The sequence below is a fragment of the Glycine soja genome, chromosome 13 (assembly GCF_004193775.1).
Source record: "Glycine soja cultivar W05 chromosome 13, ASM419377v2, whole genome shotgun sequence".
NCBI classification, from domain to species: domain Eukaryota; kingdom Viridiplantae; phylum Streptophyta; class Magnoliopsida; order Fabales; family Fabaceae; genus Glycine; species Glycine soja.
Genome location: NC_041014.1, coordinates 20,391,298 through 20,398,294, shown reverse-complemented (window position 1 = coordinate 20,398,294; position 6,997 = coordinate 20,391,298). Strand labels below are relative to the sequence as shown.

At 30.2% G+C, this 6,997-nt stretch overlaps 1 non-coding gene across 1 annotated transcript; it reads left to right on the top strand.

The window, feature by feature from the left end:
• The first annotated feature begins 6,491 nt into the window (after positions 1-6,491).
• Positions 6,492-6,576, top strand: TRNAM-CAU. The gene is given in 2 exon segments: positions 6,492-6,529; positions 6,541-6,576. It is a non-coding gene; the product is annotated as a tRNA-Met (tRNA).
• Positions 6,577-6,997: the final 421 nt, after the last annotated feature.

Below are 6,997 nucleotides of genomic sequence, written 5' to 3'. Positions count from 1 at the left end.
TTTATAATATAAAATACATTATTATTATTATTATTATTTTAAGAGAAAAGAAAAAAAGGCTTGAGAAAAAGGGTAGTGGTGGTGGAGGAGAGAGAAAGGGATCTGACAGCTGCAAACTCTAATTGCTGCCAAAGAGAGAAGGAAGAGAGGGTTGTGGGCTTCGTAGTATTTCACAACAAGTGACAGCTGCGTTACTATCTCACTTGAAGTGTTTCCCCTCTGTCTCTGCATTAATATACTCTCCCACCATCCAATCAATTTTTCTGTTTTGACTTAAACTAGTCTTTTTTCCTTGTCCTTCTCCTTCTTCTCACCCCCCATTTCTCATTCCCTAGCACATTACATCCCAACCTAGCCTATGTTTATTTTAAAAAAGCATATTATTCTCTTGTTTGAAAACAAAATGATTATCCATGCTAAGAAACAAAAGGGTAGGAAGGTCAAGTCCCGATAAAAATGACACTAATTAAGGTTTGAATTTCGGTTAAGAAAAATGTCTATATTTAATGGATGATAGTATTTTATTTTTGTTAATTAAAATAGTTGAATGGAAAGACACTCCTAATACTATTAAGTATGACGCTATTGACATGGTGTACTGCCAACAGACTTTCACATAAAAGATTATTGCATTTTCATCCAATTGTAATTACTCAACTTGTCCTTACTACTTAGGCGTCGAAGGATCTTCTTTAAGATGGACTATCCACTAAACAGAAAAAGTGGTGTCAAAAGAATTCAAACACACTCATGAAAAAGATGAAAGTTTGTTCTAAATACTTAACCACTTTTTTTCTAACAATACTTAACAACTTATACCAACATTATTTCAAACAGTATTGTTTAAAATAAAACAAAAGGATAACTGTGAAAAAAAAATGTTTATCCATGCTAAGAAACAAAAGGATACAAAAGGCAACCCCTAACAATTACTTCACAAATTAGGGTTTGAATTTTTATTAAGAAAAATGTTTATATTTAATGTCTATTTTAAATAGGATTCTCTCTAAAAAAAACATAAGGACATATAATTGTAAAAATATTAGTTTTCCAACAACAAAAGATATGAACCCTCTGATCATGATCAGATGCTTCTTTTTACATGAAAAGAAGAAGTTGTGTAATGTATATAATAAGAAAGGGTGCGTGCTGTAGTTGGCAGCTTTGGTTTACACATGGAATGAAGCAGCTGAAATTTTTACTCAGTCAGCTTCCTTTTTCCAAGGTGTTTGTGGCAGCGAAAGTTATGCGCATATGATATATAATGTACAAAGTAAAAACAAATTTAGTTTTCAATTTGACCTTCCTTTCGTTGGTTAATTATATTTGATCATAGATCATGTGCTCGGGTTATTAACTGGACCAATCATGGTTACACCTTTTTTTCTTTATGATGGGACCAAAGTATATCCCACATGACCCCAAATCCGCTAATCATAGGCTATTACACAGCAAATCAACCAAAATAAATGGGAACAGTTACAGTTAGGTTTGAAAGAAAGGATATACTTTTGCTCTTTATTTTTAATTCATTTAACTATTTATTTAAATTTTGGTTGAAACTTGGAGTTGTTGATTATTGCTGGATAGGAAGTCATGTTCAAGGAAGCCATTATGCGGCTACGATGAAAACAAAATTAAAGACTGTTACGATAATATAGATCACCACCGTATCATTCTCTCATCAATCGCATCATTAGCAGTTGTTAATATCAAGCTAATATCCGTCTTATTTTATTACTAATGGTAGACCATTATCTTGTCCACACGCTACAACACAAAGTCACACGTCTCCTGGCAACCAATTAACAAGTGTATTGGATTCAAGAATGATTTTATTTTATCTTACCTTATTTAATTCCTCCACCCCTCTAAAGTCTTAGTTGGATTATACATGTTTGGCACTCTTCTTTTCTTGTACATTAATGATCATATATAGTATCAATACATTGTAATATGATTGATAAATAATTCTATTTCTTAAAATCTAAGTTCATGTATAAGAAAAAAATTATTAAAAGAGATCAATTCTTTAAATGAATATTAATATTTGAGATATTAGTCTTTAATTTTCCACATAAGAATATCTTAATTCATTCAAAATTTTTTAGATAATTAGGTGTAAAGTATATATTGATTTTGTCAATGATGATTAATATCAATAGAAGAATTTGACTGATCATTTTTAATAAATCTTTTTCCTCTCACCATTAGTTTTGTCAATAATAATTAATCTCTATCAGATAATCTGATTAATTATTTTTAATAGAATTTCTCATTTCATATAATTTTTTCATTCATTCGAATTTAAAATCTTAATTTCACTCACATAAAAAACTTATTGATTAATTCACCCAAAATGATCATACATAGTTTTTCACCATGACTGTTTGCTAGTGAACCAAGGAAAACCATGAGCACAACCACCCCCCCCCCAAACAACAGAGTAACACACACATAGAGAAAGAGAGAGGCAGAAGGAGTCATTATCTTAGCTTGTTGCCAGCGTTAGGGACGAGGAGACAGCTATAAGGACCCTGTGGTTTTTATGTTAAAAAAAAAAAAACCCTGCAAAACAAACGAGTCCGTGAACTGGCAGTCCTCTCCACGTGGGGTCCTATCAGTGTTGAAGAACTACTATGAGCTGGATTTCCATCTCCTCTCTTTTATACTCAAGGGCTTTTGGGACGAACCCTTTCACAACATTATTATTTATAAGCCATGACCCCCCACCCCAACCTCGCTAATTCATCACACCAATACCCACCAATCAATCTTCTTCATTTAACCCCTTCCATCATCACTTGTTTCCCCATATATATTGTTTTTAACGTATAAACCATGCATTCATATATGTTCTCCTCCTAATTCTATTCTTCCTTATACACTTCCACTTTGGGGTCTCATTTTTCATTTCTCCACTCCCAAATGATGGTTTCTTCTTTTGGCCTCCATTGACTCCACATAGTGAATGCCAGGAACAGGATTTTATCACTACCACAAAGTTCAACTTTCAATTATTCACAATTGTCAACTGGACTACTTCAAACATAATAATTATAGGAATTCTAAAGTTGACTTAATGATAAAAAAAAAAAAAGAGAAAAGTCATAGTTTGATTTTTCCATTAAGAAAAAATTAATAACTAACCACTAATATTTACTAATAAAAAATACATAATAATTATAAGTTATAAATATATATTTATCATATTCTATTCTCTCCCCTTTCATTGTCATTTTGGATCTAATGAGATTCAAACACTTAACATCGTTACCTTTTTGTCACAAACTTAGATAAAGACCTTTCGCAATCTAATCACCTAAAGATAGAAGAAGCTTCCGTAATAATTTCTAAAAATTGATTATACCTAATGACAAATTTTGCTATGAGAATTCAGCTAGACAGGTTCCGATTAGTAGAACTTGTGAGCGTGGGAAGTTAGTAGTGCTCCTAGCAATTGGGGTTCTCATTTCCATGATTGCAACTGTATAACTAACAAATGTAGAGAGAGAGTTTTTAATTATTGCAAAGTTATTATTTTGTTGCACAACTCAATTCAACCACACACAGTCCCAAGCTTGTCCCTTAATGCATAGTGACTTGTATAGTGTAGTGCTGCAACATCAACATCATAATGCAATTTAAATGAATAGCAGGGGATCCAGATATATTTGATGTGTCTCAATCTCATTTACCTATGAAAAACAAAAATTAACACAGAACTGTGGGAAATTGGACTGTGAAAATCTACCCTCTTGTATGTCTTCGGTCATCAAATATATATGAAGATGTGTGGAAGTTGTTCTTGGCAATTGGTAAACCATATTCTAAACAGTTATTCTTGGAAATTATAAAACCACTGTAAACAATTTTCCTTGTTCTTTTAATTGGCAGACCAAAAGTAAAAGGAAATAAATGAAAGCTTTAATTATTGAGACATCATCCACGTTACCAACTTACAATCTCAATGGTCCTCTAATGAACTGAGGCTGGCTAATAGTCCTAGCTAGTCCCCAAAGATCATGTACAACTTTTCTAGCCCAAAAAGGAAAAGGCCAGGGGCAAGAAAAAAAGATGTCATATACTTCCAGATTTACTTATATACAGTTGTTCCTCACCGAGTATGATGATGTATTTTTTATAACTAAAGCAATTATCATTCTATGAGAAGCTGAATGTGAAATTGACCAAATCAATTAACTAGCTCTTCTTACCAAAATAAAAAAGAAATTCATTGTGGTTTGTTTCGGAGCTTTTGCAATTGAACTCAAGTCCACCTTCCGTGAAGAAGTGATTTATGGATAAATTTAGGATGTTACACATATTATGTGAGAACACAAAAGAGAGGTGTGAGAAGAAGATAGGATATGTTACACATATTAAGATGACAATTCAATTACCTGCAAGGAAAATTTTATTTCCATTTGGTAGTGTGAAGTTTGGGAAAATGTGTTGCATCATATGCCATCCACTTCATAATCAAACCAAAATTGATTCAGAATCAAATTTTAGTGTCATATGCCCATATTAGCTTTTGTGGGCATGATTGATTTCGAAAAAATATAAGTATATATTTGTTTATATTATAATTAATAACTGCAAGATTAGTACTTAGTTTTTACTTTGTTCTTGAGAATTTGTTCGGTAAATAATGGAAACAACGAATAAATTTTCTCTGCATGCAATAATTATTTTGAATTTAGATAAAATTTAAAAATTTTAATTAAAACACCCACACATATGTGAATATATATATATATATATATATATATATATATATATATATATATATATATATAATTTATTAATTAATTGTGAAACAATGTGTCATAAGAAATAAAGTGTAAAAGGATATGTATTTATTGTAGAAATAAATAAATATTTTATTTTATTATGCAAAAATAAATTAAAAAGATAAATTTAAACAATAAAGAATATCTGAAAAATAAAAAATAAAAAAATTTAAGATACAGGATGTTTGGTGTAGACAAAGTCATGTGGCGCATTGAAAATAGATTAAAAAGAAGTCTTCTCTCAAAGTGATATGGCACATTGGAAAAAAAAAGGTAGATGAGAAAGTTAATCACTTTAAAGAGTGATGACTTGAAAGTTGAAAGTTGAGAAAATGTAATAAATAAGAATTAATATTTTGGCATTTTAATCATTATTATATAATTTTTTAACCCAAAAAATAAAGTTAAAATAATATGCTATATTGTAATTATTAGTAGGAAAAAGCATGCAAAAGTTTTTTTTAAAAAAAAAAAGAAAAAAGAAGACAAACAGTCTCTAAAATATTTTTTTATTGTTTTTTTAGCTTTTAGTTTTTTTTCAGGAGTTGTGTTCGATGCCAAGTCTCGAACCTGACTTGCCATTTTAAGGTGAGTTTTTTTCAGGTGTAAAAAATGTTATATGATAACGTAGACTGAGAATAATTTTTTAACATAATTCTAGTGTACATGCGTGAAAAAAGTTTTTGTTATGGAAGAGAATGAAGCCATGACCTAATTAAGAAAATAAATAGAAGCCTACGAATCTAATAGAAAAAACAAAGTTATTTAGAAACGTAATTAAGAATTTTCAAAATAGTTAAAGAATCTGCAGATTAATTTCACTTATTTTTAACAAATACAATATTCGAAATGAGAGACTCACTTTAGATAATAAAATAAAATATTATTATCTATATGTGTGTATTTAATTATAATCTTAACTACTATTTTTTTACATAAAAAAGCTCTAATTTTTCACATCTTCAAGGTATTGTAAGTAAATATGTGAAAACAAACTCAATTCAATTTGTAATTAGAATTTAATGACCATATATTATTAATATAAAAAAATTTACATTGTTAATTAATTAGAAATTATGATTTGTATAACTTTTACAATAATTATTATAAAAGTCAATGATTTATAATACAAAACAATTTATTATTGAATTGGATGACCACCTAAAATTATTTATATTATTAGTGTATAACTTATTTTTTCTTGTATTTTTGTGAAGTTAAACGTAATTTCGATTTGTCTTTTTTTGGGGGGTTTGCAATTAGAAGAGAGGATGCCGATGGTCCAAAAAGTGAACTGTTCAAGATGCGAGCTTTAGATTGGATTTAAGGGCCCAAAACTAGTTAGATCATTTTTACTTTTCTCTTCTTTTTCTTTTTTTTCTGGCCAGAATAAATTGGGATCCCGAACCAGTGTTGTGAATTCTGATGTCCCTTCCTACGCCCAAAAACATTTTAAAATGGGCATGCCTACAAAGTAAGAATTGGGTGGGTCACATTGTTCTTGGGCTAATAGCAGTGCCTTATGCGCTGTCCATTTTAGACACTAAAATAACTCAACACAATGATAAAATAATAATAAAGATGCAAGTCAGAAAAAAAAAATAACTTAAAATTAAAATTGGATAAGTGAATCATTTTTCAGTCAATCATTCTTTGAAAATATAATAATATTAATAATGATCAATCTAATAACAAGGGGTGGTGGCGCAGTTGGCTAGCGCGTAGGTCTCATAGCTTCTGAGTTATCCTGAGGTCGAGAGTTCGAGCCTCTCTCACCCCAATTCGTTGTTTTTTAATTTTTTTTTTCATTCAATTTAAGGTTATCGATTTGAGTAATGTTATAAGCGTGCAAGATTTTAATTTTCGTAACATGTACAATGGCCCATGAATTTTCAGTATCTGAGGCTACATTTGCACACTCTTTGGGTCACGCACTCACAGTATTTAGAATTTAGCAGCAACTAAAGTCTCAAATGGTGAAATGCATAATTGGTAAATTTACGAAGACGACAGCAATCCTTGTGCAAGAAACAAATTTCTTTCATTATTATTAATTCAACTTGATTATGGTTAGAAGGGTTGACATCCAAAGTCGCAATCTATCTCTCTATCTACACATTTGCATCTCATAAACTCTTTGACAATAATGAAAATACGCCAAAAATTAAGGCCGGATTTTTTATTAACATCAGTGAAAGTAT